Source organism: Nannospalax galili, unplaced genomic scaffold, assembly GCF_000622305.1.
Source record: "Nannospalax galili isolate Female #2095 unplaced genomic scaffold, S.galili_v1.0 scaffold563, whole genome shotgun sequence".
NCBI lineage: Eukaryota > Metazoa > Chordata > Mammalia > Rodentia > Spalacidae > Nannospalax > Nannospalax galili.
Window position 1 is genome coordinate 1,258,886 of NW_008350459.1, and position 12,715 is coordinate 1,271,600.

Here is a 12,715-nt window from a genome sequence, read left to right on the forward strand (position 1 = left end):
AAGCATTTAGAAAATACCCAGCACAGCAGTACCCAGGGCATATTGACCAACGTTGTTATAAATCTCACTCTCCAGTTCTATGTAATGATGATGCCAACCTTTATCTTTGAGACACATGGAGGAACTAAGCAAAAGAGACTTGAGTTGAATGATGGCTCCACTGGGTGACCTGGGCCAGCTGATGAGCCTCTTTGAACCTTGTGTATTTCAGGGCTACAATAGGAACAACAAAAAGCATTTGTCTCAGAGTCTTCCTAGAGGTTCACTGAGTGGAAGCATGTGAGGTGTGTAGATGCTGGAAGGTATAAATTCTCTCTCAGCAGAGGCTGGTGTATCCTTTTGGCTTGCACTACTCTGAATTTATCATCTCAACTTCCACCATGCTCTCCCCATCCCTGTCTGCACTCCATAACCTGCCTTTCCCCTGGGCTCCCTCTTCAGGGATGAATGTCCTGGCATCTGCTCATATGTCTCAGTCAGGATGTTGGGTGGGAGCTGAGACTTCCTTCTCCCATGTCCGATAAGTCACCTCTTGCTGTCTCTTTCAATTCTCCATGTCTCTCCTTCCATTTTAAACACCACCATAGCTTACACACATCATCTCTGCCCTCCACTTGGGGCTTCTGGAACTTGGGACTATCCCTTTTTTCTTCCTTCAGTCAGAATGTCTAGTGAAACCCCTGACAAAGGTCTGAAGAGATATCTCAGTGGGTTAAAGAACTTTCTGCACAAGCACGAGGACCTGAGTTCAGATCCCCAGTGTTTACATAAAATTGGTGTGGTAGTGCACATCTGTAATCCCAAAGCTCCTACACTGAGATGGGAGATGGAGATAGGAAGATCTCTGGAAACTTCTGGGTCACCTACCTTGGTGTAAGAATCATGCCATGGTGAGCAAAGACCTTTTCTTAAATAAGATGGAAAGTGAGGGCAGACACCTGAGGTTGTCCTTGGGCCTCACATGTGCCATACACACCACATGCACTCCCTCTTCTTCATAAACAAGTACATATACACACTAAAAAATATCAACAATAACAACAAATGGGCTGCAGAAGATGTCTCAGTGTGTGTGAAGTGCTTGCTGTGCAAGCATGAGGACCTGAGTTCAGATCAGCATGATTTATGTAAAAAGCTAGTGTCCTGGCTTGAGTCTGTAACCCCTGGTCTAGTGGGGCAGAGACAGGTGAATCTCTGGAGCTCAGTGGTCAGCCACCTGACCACTGTGAGCTCCAGGTTCAGTGACAGACCTTGTCTCATAAAACAAAACAAAACAAAAGAAAACAAAAGAAAACAAAACAAAACAAAACACCAACCAACAAAATCCACCCAAACCAAAACAGGTGGAGAGTGACTGAAGATACCTGATATCAACCACTGGTCTCCACACACATGTGCACATACCCACATGAACATGGACTTATGCTACACACACACACACACACACACACACACACACACACACACACCTTCATTGTGAAAAAAACGTGAAAAATCAGTCCTCAGCGTCTCCCCACACACACGCGCACACACACACAAGCATAGACTTATTTGACACACACACACACACACACACACACACACACACACACACACACACGCTATGACTTCAGCTCTATACCCTTCAGTTGTTCCCGTTGCTTTCTGGGTAAAGTCAGCCTTGGAGCCTGGACACGGGGTTTGTTTACTCCCCTTCTCCAGGAATGCTCCGCTCTAAATAAAGTAAAGTAACATGCACAGTTCCTCCAGGGCTTTCTCTCCTCCAGGGCTTTGCAATCACTGCCCTTAGACATTGTTTATCTCTCCTCAGTTGATTAATTCCTGCTTATTTAAAAAATACTATTTTATGGGCTGAAGAGATGGTTCAGTGGTTAAGAACACTGACTGTTCTTGCAGAAGACCCAGGTTTGAATCCCATCACCCACATGGTAGCTAACAACTGTCTGTAACTCCAGTTCTAGGGGATCCAGCAGCCTCTTCTGTCCTCCGCAGGCATTGCACAACACGGGTGCACTTATCTACATGCAGGCAATGCATGCATACACATAAAAATAATAGATGGATCAGTGGTTAAGAACACTGGTTGTTCTTGCAGAAGACCCGGGTTCCGGGCTGCTCTTGCAGAGGACCTAAGTTTGAATCCCAGCACCCACATGACGGCTAACAACTGTCTGTAACTCCAGTCCCAGGGGATCTGACAGCCTCTTCTGACCTCTGTGGGCATTGCATGACATGGGTGCACTTACCTACATGCAGGCAATACATGCATACACATAAGATTAAAAAAATTACTATTTTATTTATTCTTTGACAACTCTGTTCATGTATATAATGTATATAATGATCATATTCACCCCCAACCCCCCTTCTTATCCTCCCACTCACTCTGGAGCCCAACACTCCCCCCCCCAACTCCTGCTTATTCTTTGGGACTGAGATAGGATGTCACGCCCACTAAGAGTTTTCCCTGCTGTCCTAACGTTGGGTTAAATAACCCACCTATGTTTCCTGGATCTTGTGCATAATTCGACCAGCACACTTAGTATGTTACTTTTCATTTTTTCTAGTACTGAGGATTAAACCCAGGACCTTGTATTTGCTCAGCAAGCAATCTATCAGCTGAGCAACATCCTCAGCCCCAGCACTTATTTATAACAGCCCCTTATAGAAGAATATCCTTCAATGGCTAAATAAATACTGAGACCCCCATAAGTGAATCCTGTGGTTGCTGAGTTGAAATCTAGGCTAGACTTACTTGGAAGTCCATCGTTAACATTTAGCCCTGCTGTCTCCTTCAGGCTGGTCTGTCCAGTGCATCTAATCCATGCTGGGTACTCAATGAATGTTTATTGGATGTCTGATCAAATCAGAGTTTGAATATTCTGATGGGTTGCCTCTTCCTCTCTTTATACACCAGGACTTTCAACTGTATGCAGATTTAGGTGGGTTTTCAATGCAGAATGACTTGTGTGCCTGAGTACAAAGTGAGCAGATGATTTATTGTGATAGTAACTGGCAGAGGTATTTCAAATATCACCAAAATGTTTTCATACATAATACTTTTTTTCTATTTACACAGCAATTCAGATAGGAAGGAGAAAGAGGAAAGAAGAGAGGGGAGAGGGAACGAGGAAAGGGAAGGAGGGGGGAGGGACAGAGGAAGTTAAGATGGAGGGAAGGAAGGAGGGAAGAGGAGGGGGAGGGAGGAAGGGAGGGAGGAAGAGAAGGAGGTAAGGAAGGGAGGTTGGAGGGAGGGAGAGAAGGAGGGAGGGATGGAGGAAGGGAAGGAAAGACGGAGGGAAGGAGGGAGGGAGGAAGAGAGAAAAAGAGAGAGATAAATTGAGAACAAGTTCCAAGTCTATTAACTCTTGGTTCTATGCATTTTCATTTCACAAAGCCAACCTGCGCCCCCCTCCCCGCCTCCCGCCCCAAACAATCCTTGGCTAACTTTATGGTTAGCTCTTGCTTTAGTAGAACATAGTGAAGAAGGCGGAATTTAAAAAATTTGTTGAATTTTTGCAGAAGGTGGTATATTTAACTAAGTCCTGCTAATGGGTAAATGAAGCCCACTGTTGATGTAGATATGGAAAACAGCTAACAAAGGCCAGACCGATTCACTCTGGCTCCAGACTCACAGAGTTCTGTTTGAGAACATACTCAGCTAGAATACAGTTAAGTGGAGAATGGATTTTGTTGATTCTGTCCCTCTGAAAATAATTTACATGTCGCAATACACTGTGATGGTTAATATCGACTGTCAACCTGACAGGACCTAGAATCCCCTAGAGACAAGCCTCTGGCTGGGGGGTCTAGACTGAATTGCAAGGAGAAAGCAAGATGAACACCAGCACTCATCTCCCTCTGCTTCCTGACTGCAGGTGCCATGTGACTAGCTGCCCCATGCTCCTGAACCATGACTTCCCATCATCATGGACTAGACCCTGAAACTGTGAACCAAAATAAACCCTTCCTTCCTTAAGTTGCTCTTTTCAGGGCATTTTATCACAGCAACAAGGAAAGTGTAGTTACACATAGCTTCCCTATGTCCCTAGAAGGCTGGGCTGATTGTTTTCTCAAGTTATTCAGGGAACTGTGAGGACATGATTAGGAGTAAAGTTCCCTGGGTTTCACAGCAAATGCTGTGGCACACCCTAGCCGTCTTAGCCCTATCCCCAGACTGAAGCACTTTTTCCTTTATTATTATTATTATTATTATTATTTTATGTGTACGAGTGTATTGCCTGCATGTATGTGAGTGCACCCGTGCCATGCAATGCCGTGGAAATCAGAAGAGAGCTTCGGATTCTCCTGGAACTGGAGTTAAGGACAGTTCATAGCTGCCATGTGGGTGCTGGGAATCGAACCCGGGTCCTCTGCAAGAGCAGTCAGTGCTCTTAACCACTGAGCCATCTCTCCAGCTCCAGCACCTGTTCCTTTTTTGATCTTACATTTAAACCAAAGGCCCAGGCATGCTAGACACGTGTTGTACCTCCGAATTGCATCCCAAACTCTGAAATGCTGGTTCTGGAGCTGCCTAGATCTGCTGGTTCCTGACAACTCACATCCTTCCAAAGACTTACCCTCAGCTAAAGGGAGTTAGTTCACCCTGGGTCACAGACCGTCACAAGGGCAGCTCTTACCCAGTGTCTGGTTGATGTAGGATTCATTCCACAGATCTGGCTCTTGGTCCTCATTTCAGGATACTCTGAAGGGTCTTCTAAACTTCATACCCCTCTTCCCTCATAAGATAGCATGATGGTTAGCTTGACTCAACCACCTAGAATCAGGTGGGAAGAGAGTCTTAACTGAGGAACTGTCCAGATCAGGTTATCCTATGGGTATGTCTGTAAGGGACTGTCTTGATTGTTATTGGATGTGGAAAGACACAGCCCACTGTGGTGGCGGCAGTTCCTAATCAGGGGATCCTGAACTGTATAAGAGAGTAGAAAGCAGGCCTGTATACATTATTTCTGTGCTCTTGTCTACAGATACAATGTGACTAGCTGCTTTGAGTTCCTTCCCCTGTGAATGCCCCATAGCAATTGATGTAACCAGAACTATAAGCCAGATAAACCCTTTCTCCCTTAAGTTGCTTGTGATCAGGATATTTGATCACAGTAGCAACAGATGTCGTAAGACTTTTGCTGAAATCACACTGGGCCACTAACCCTTGCCAGCCCTGTTCCTACTTTCTCACACACGTGGTTCCTCTGTATGCAATTTGACCAGCCTTTTGTTTTAAAATTAACTTTTTTCAAACTTTGTTCCCAGGCCTCTTCAGCTTAATTTGCTGAAAAGAATAAATTGTGTATAAGCAAAAACAGAGAAGAGCTGCAGTGTCCAGGGAGCTGAGACTTAAAATATTAGAGATCTAGATTTATCAGATCCATAAACAAAAGAATTTTAAAAAGCAGTCATAATAAAAAAAAGCAGCTCCCAGTAACTTCTTCAAGTTTTATCTTCTTCGGAAGTTGACTCAATTCAGTTTGCCTCATTCTTAGAAGCCTCATCAAAATTCTCCACAAGATCTGGAACTCCATCATCATCATCTTCTCCAGCAGCAAGGGGAGCTTTTCCATCCACAGATTGTTTGGGCAGAGCTTCAGGCAGTCTCCGTAAACTAGTCAGACTGTCTGCGCCAAGCTGGTTTAGGATGCTGGGAAGCATTTCTGTCAGCTGCGTTGTCTCAGGCTGGCCTGTAATGGTGAAAGTGTTTGCTGCCAGAGATGCCTGAACTTCAGGGTTGTTAAAGTGGATCACTGTTCCTTGGTTTGTAAACATATTCACCTCTTCAATCCAGAGATACTGTTTACTCCTAACTTCTTTAAGGAGAACTGAAGTTTTTTATCATCTGCTGTAGCTGTTCTGTGAACCACCTTCTTCTTTCTATGAGCAGTTCCTTTCCCACCAATGTGCACTTGTGCCTGCAGTTTGGCAAGATTTTCCTGGTTCATGATAGTTTCTTTATCTTGTCGGAGCAGAAACGGGGCCCCATGGGGGACTAGAGTTCGAGCTCAGGGGATCTCAGGCTGACCAGCTGAGATTAGGCGGGGACACAAAATGGCAGCTAGAATGCAATTTGACCAACTTTTGCCTCCAACTCTCCATCTCACAGTCTTTCCAGGAAACCTGACCCAAGATAGATTCATCCATTATTCTTGAAGCTAGTCATGAAGACCCTAAGTCATCTTGGTATGGTCTATCATGTAGTTTTATCAATCATTGACCCCTTGGCACTACAGTGCCTGCCAAAATAGCAAAACAAAAACATCTATGGAAGATTACTTGATTTTTTTTTTTTTTGTTTCTTTCAATAGTTCTCCATGACGACTCATAGCTAAGTTCTAGTCTAAGGCTGAGAACCAGGAAAGAGTTTTATTTAATTTATTTTTAATTTTCTGTCAGTTGTAACAGTTTATAGTATAGCGCAGGTGCTATTTATAGCAGCATAAGCAGGAAGGATCTGTCATAGGAAACTGAGCCACTTCTGGAACCCTCTGAGGACAAAGAAAGAAGTGCTGTTGAACTTGTCATGGAAAGTCCTAGAGACAGCACAGGTGAAAATCACCAAGACAGCTGCTTTTATGTCTATGATCAGAATGTCAGTGATTCAGAGTCACATGCCCATGATCTGGATCGTCCATTTCCATTGTCTTTCATCTTGTTGCTGAGCCCAGAACAGCACTGAACTTCCAGTTATTTGGACCAGGAAATGCATGCCGTGTACCCTGCTTCTTAGTGACCCATAAATCTAGTGATCATATGCTATATTGCTAATGATGCCACAGAAAACTAAGCACATCCACCACATGCTTGACAGCAGCAGTAACTATGGGAGTGGGTGTGACCATGACTATAGTTCAGTTCTCACTTAGGCATCTGACTGGCTACACTCAAATAGCGTCTTGTATCTTTTCCTAAGGATTCCAGGAAACAGTATTCTGCTTGCCAGTGCTAGAGCTAGGTATGCTAGAAGGTTATTTCACAATTTTTTCCACATACTCCACTGTAAAATTCATTTTACTCACACATACACCCAGTCACATCCATATCTGCTAGAACAAAGAATTCACAAGAAAGTATGATGTGTCCCACTGGTTTCTGTTCTAGTTGGTGCTATGCAATGTTGTGTTACTCTATGTGATTCTGTTCCATTACACCAGTTGGTTTTAACCCATTAAATTGATTTCATCACCAGCTAATGGATGACAACTGACAGTCTGGGAAAACATTTCATGGTAAGAGGAGAGAAAAAGATGTTTGGTACCAATCATAACATCTCCCATTCTAGGCTTCTCCTTCCACTGTTCCTGAATTAACAAAGGGGATTCAAGGCTGTTTGCAGAAGGAACACAGGAATACCATGTTGAATGTAAGTGGACTGAAGAGAAAGGGTGGCTCATCCTTGGGGCAGCAGTTTTTCCATCTGTAAACAAGATCACTGTGTTAGCTTTGTGCTGCGGGGACCCTACTGGCATTCATCTGGTAGGAAAATGGAGGAAAAGGCCATCTGTGCCTTGCAACTTTTTAGTAGAGATTGGATTAAGCTTACATGGTGGTCTTGATACTAAATGAATTGTGGATCAACTTCTGTATGCTTAAAATGATTACTGGCTTTCTTCTAGTTCCTGACTTTACATATGGATATAAAATCTAAGGATTGCTTCTCAGAGTGTGCTGGCTTGTGTGGAATGGAAACATCTAGTTGATCTCCTTTCCTCAGGTTTGGAGGCAATGGTTAATTTCACAGTTAATATTCGCAAAGAATTCAGTCCTTTAATATACAGCTCTTAGATAAAAGCTTATATTTGCCAACAATCAAGACATTCAGTAAGAACATTTTTCCCAATGTAGTGTGACTTGAAGATGATTTGTTTTGAAAAAGAAAGTCTATCAAAGAGGCAGAACAAACAAACATCTAACAAATGGCATTTCCGTGTACACCAGCTCATGTAATGCCTGCAATAATTTTTAAAGGAGAAATTATGGCTCTCATTTTTATAAATGAGGTAAAAGGGATAAAGTGATCAAAAGGGATTCACCCAAGGCTGTTAAAGTAGAAAATGATAGAATGTGGAATTCATGCCCATTTCTAGATGCCCATTTCAGCTCATGTTTTGTGAATATAAGTGAAAAAAACCAAACAAACCAAAACCAAGCCCTCAAAAGACTTGATTAGGAAGACTACAATTTATGTTCTGAAAAAGACATTCTAATGGATACTTAAACTGCTCATTAATCTGCTTCCTAAGCCATGTTTTATACTCCATAGGATCTTGATATCTTAAGTGCAATGGAGAATTGAAAAGATAATTTGCAGGCATTATTTCAGTCTTATATTTTTCATGGTTTTCTTTAGCTTGTGACAATGTTTAAAGGGATTGGCGGAATTTGCAAGTGTTAGGGACCGAACGTCCTTATCGAAAATTCAAATGCTGAAGCTCTTAAGCTCCAATGTGGTGGTGTTTGTTGATGGGGTCTTTGGGAGGTCATTAGTTTCACATGAGGGCATGAGAGGCAAGCTCCCTATGATGAGATCAGTGTCCTTGTAAGACGAAACTGGGACTTGCTTTTAGCCTACCCCGTGCTGTAGTATGAAAGCCAGGAAGGAACCCTCGCTAGAAACAGACCATGCTATCCTAATCTCAGACTTTCAGCCCTCAAAACAGTGTGAACGAAATTGGCGTTGTTTAAGCCACCTACTCTATGCTGTCTCCACTCTGCCATGGCAATCCGAGGTGACTAAGACAGTAAGCAACATGAGCAGTCCCTCAAGCGCTGCCCTGCAGCACAATGGCTTGTCATCTACGTGATATTTTAGTTCTGTGTAGTTGTTCCAATGTGAAGAACGCTGTACTTGTACAAGATGTGAACATTCTACCAAATGTTTATGCCTCTCTTAACTCAAGATTTATTTTTCCACCTTTCTTCTTTCGGCAAAAATATATAATGCTAATGAAAATACTAGGCTATAAAGAGCCCAAGTCAATGAGGTTCTTCACTCCTGCAATCTGGTCTTGTTGCCCTCACTCAGTACTAGGTCTGAGCTCCCATAAACACCATTGATCTGTGAGTTAGGACCTTTGGAGGACATTGCTACATAGTTTTGTGAATCAGGCTTTTGTTTTAGCCCAGGCTGAGTAGCTTATTTAGAAACTGTCCTTGGATTCTTTCTTATGTATAAGTTAATATGTGTTAGGTTTCGAAAATCGAGAGTAATTCCCACAGATATCCAAAAATATTGTACAAAAAGTTTATTCAAGAATTTAATGTAAAAAAAGACAACAACCAAATGGCAGCTAGCCTGGCACAGACTTCACAAGCCAAAGATGGAGTCTGACCCTGAACAATAGCAGGCAGGAGCTTTTATTGGGGCACTCCACAGAAACCCACGCACGCCAAGCGTTTTAAAAAAATAATTGGATGTCCCCATATCCTGTGTACGGGGAAAGTCTTGATTGGTAGGGGCTGTCTTCAGGGCATTGGAATGTGCTGACTGATATCTTTTAGAGTCAGAAGTTTTTGTCCATACCTTATAAGGCTTTTACATGTACAATATGCCTGAGCTTGTCTGGGCTTGTCTAAAGAAGAAAGAAGCAATGGAATCAGAGCATTCTGGCTCTTCATTCCCCCCTAGAGTTATGGCAAGGGTTAAATCTTTAAGCCAAGCAAATTACAGAAGCGGAAAGAAGTGGTTAGACAGAGCATTTAGGGCGGTGGAACCATTTCTATATTGTCGTAAGGCTCAGGGTCTCGATTTAAATGAATATACTTTGAACGCAGTACCATCAGTTGGACTGTCTGTATCCATTCTCGGATGAATTTGAGCAAGGCATTAAGAATACAGGGGCCACAGGTGACTGCTAGTAGGGGTAAGAGGAGAGGTCCGACTATTGGTGAGAATGAGATCAAAGTTGTTAACCATGAGGACCAGTCAAATAGGGATTCGTACCAATTTTGTTGATTTAGTCATTTGTTTTCTCTTGTCTTTTACCGACCTCAGCCAAAGACTGTTTTATAACTCCCGAGTGATTAACATAGAAACAGCACTGTTCCCCTAGGGCAACACAGAGTCCTCCTTTTTCTAGAAAAAGTAATCCAGCCCTCTCCTGTTTTGTAAGGTTACCTCAGCTAAAGAGGATAGAATCTTCGAGGTGGAGGATAGATGTTTCTAATAATTGTATGTCTAAGTCTATGGACTGTCTAAGAAGGTGATAATTTTTATCCTGGAGGACTAGCGCTGAAGCCCCCAGACCAGTTGCAGTGGTTACCCCAACCCCGAGTAGAGTAGACAAGACAACTGCAGTGGTTCCTATGGCTCTACGAGGTCTAGATTCTTCTGAGACGCTGGTTTCCGTTTTTATGTCTGTTCTATAATACAGATGGGGAGCCAGCTGCACTAGTACACAAAAATCCCCGGTCTGGTTTAAAATGGATGAGTGGAGGCATGTAGTTAAGCCAGAGGTGCAGGCCCACCAAGTGGAGTTGGGGGGCACCATATATGGGTTAGGTATAGTAGCCCCTATCTCTTGAACAGTGTTACATAGATGTTGGTAAGAAGGGGGACAATTTTATGTGAGGAATTCATGCATAGCCCTTTTCCATACACTTGGGTGAGGGTAAGCCCCCTTCTCCCTGTAGGCAGGGGGATTCTACAGGCAGTGGGGTCAGAAGTGACAACATAATTTCCTGGGAGAGCTAACCCATCATAAAAGGGAGGGCTCAGGTCCATGCAAAACCAGCAATGGACAGTAAGGTTAGGGGAACTATTATTTAAAGCAATAAAGGTGGCATTTAGGAGGTTCGTAAGCCCAGGGGATGGCTGCAAGGGCTCTTGGACCCATTGGCTCTTTGGGGGGTGTGGATCTAGGTGTGGGCAAAGTAGCAGTTCTATCCAGTCAGACAATTTGGCTAGGAGCTGGCCTCTCGACAGATTTGAAAATAGTTAAGGCCGGTGTTGGTCATCCTATAGGCTGTAACCCTGTCTGAGCCAGCCCTATCTGGGTCCCCATGACTGGACCCACCTGAAGATGGACTGAAAAAAGTATTCCTACATTTAGGAGATTTGTAAGCCCAGGGGATGGCTACAAGGGCTCTTGGACTTGTTGGACCTCTAGGGGTGTGGATCTAGGTGTGGGCAAAGTAACAGTTTTATCCAGTCGGACAGTTTGGCTAGGAGCTGGCCTCTCGACAGATTTAAAAATAGTTAAAGCCGGTGTTGGTCATCCAATAGGCTATAACACTGTCTGAGCTGGCCCCATCTGGGTCCCCATGACTGGACCCACCTGAAGACGGACTGAGAAAAGTATTCCTGGATCAGTCCCTCTTCAGGGTGAAGCTCAAGGAGATAGGGTTACATCTAGAGGAGGAACAGGGTCCTTCGAATTGCCTTGATCTGGGGTTTCACCAAAGGGTTAGATCTGGGACTGCAGTTACCTGGATCAAGTCGGTAGTGATGGGGGCAGCCCAATTAATATATCCAGTAGACACACAGCTCCATGAAGCACAGAAATAGTCCCCTGGCCCCCCACAGGTACTTCTTTGGTCACCATTGTTGCCTGGGCAAACATAGAAGTGGTGCTCCTTCATCCTCTTTCAGCTGAGGGGAGACTGGCAAACATAATTCACATTCCTGACGGGGTGTAACCAGGAACTCAGTTACCTGGATCAAGTCGGTAGTGATGGGGGGGGGCAACCCAGTTAATATATCCAGTAGACACACAGCTCCATGAAGCACAGAAATAGTCCCCTGGCCCCCCACAGCTACTTCTTCGGTCACCATTGTCACCTGGGCAAACATAGAAGTGGTGCTCCTTCATCCTCTTTCAGCCAAAGGGAGACTGGCAAGCATAATTTACAGTGCCTGATGGGGTGTACGATTCCCAAGCTCCTTCAAACAGGTCACAGAGGTTGAATGTAATCTTGGGGAACCAGGTGCCTGGAGGTCCCAGGTGGGAGGAGATGTTCACTATCTTTCCAGTGGATGTGCTGCTAACTACCCAGGTGAGGTTTTGGAGTCTATGGGGGGGAGTTAGCTAGGGCAGGCTCTATAGAAAAAAATAAAAAAGCAACAAGGGTTATGGTGTGGCAGAGATTTTTAGCTTTTGGGGATTGTCTTTTGCCCATGTGACCTACCATCTCTTGTTGACTTAGTCTGACCAATCTTCTAATGCAGGCTTTAGATGTGAGTGATGTATCCAGGTCCAGACACCAGCCACCTTAACCACAGTAGGGGTGGTGAGGATCACGATGTGTGGCCCCTCCATTGAGGTCCGAGGGGCTCCTTGTGGTGCCGTCTCACCCAAGCAAGGTTTCCTGGCTTGAATCCGTGCAGTTGAGCTGGTGGCAGTTCATAGATGTGCCTCAGCAAGGGGAAAACATTGTCTTGTGCAATCTTTAAGGCCTGTAGGGACTTAAGAAATTGGCATTCAGACAAGTCAATTAGCACATCTGAAGGCAGCTTGGGAAGCAAAGGGGGTGGTTTCATGATTTCATAAGGTGTTAGGCCTCGAGTATATGGGGTATTTCTGACCCCATATAGGGCAAAAGGTAGGAGGCCTGTCCAGTCATCACCAGTTTCTAGGGTTAATTTGGTCAAGGTCTCTTTAAGGGTCCAATTTATTTTCTCTCTTTGCCCTTAGCTCTGGGGGTGGTATGCGCAATGTAACTTTCAATTAGTCCCCAGTGTTTTAATTAACTCTTGAGTTACCTTAGA

General features: G+C 44.1%; 1 pseudogene; it reads right to left on the minus strand.

Moving 5' to 3' along the window:
- Positions 1-5,401: 5,401 nt before the first annotated feature.
- Positions 5,402-5,972, minus strand: LOC103745756 (annotated as a pseudogene).
- Positions 5,973-12,715: the final 6,743 nt, after the last annotated feature.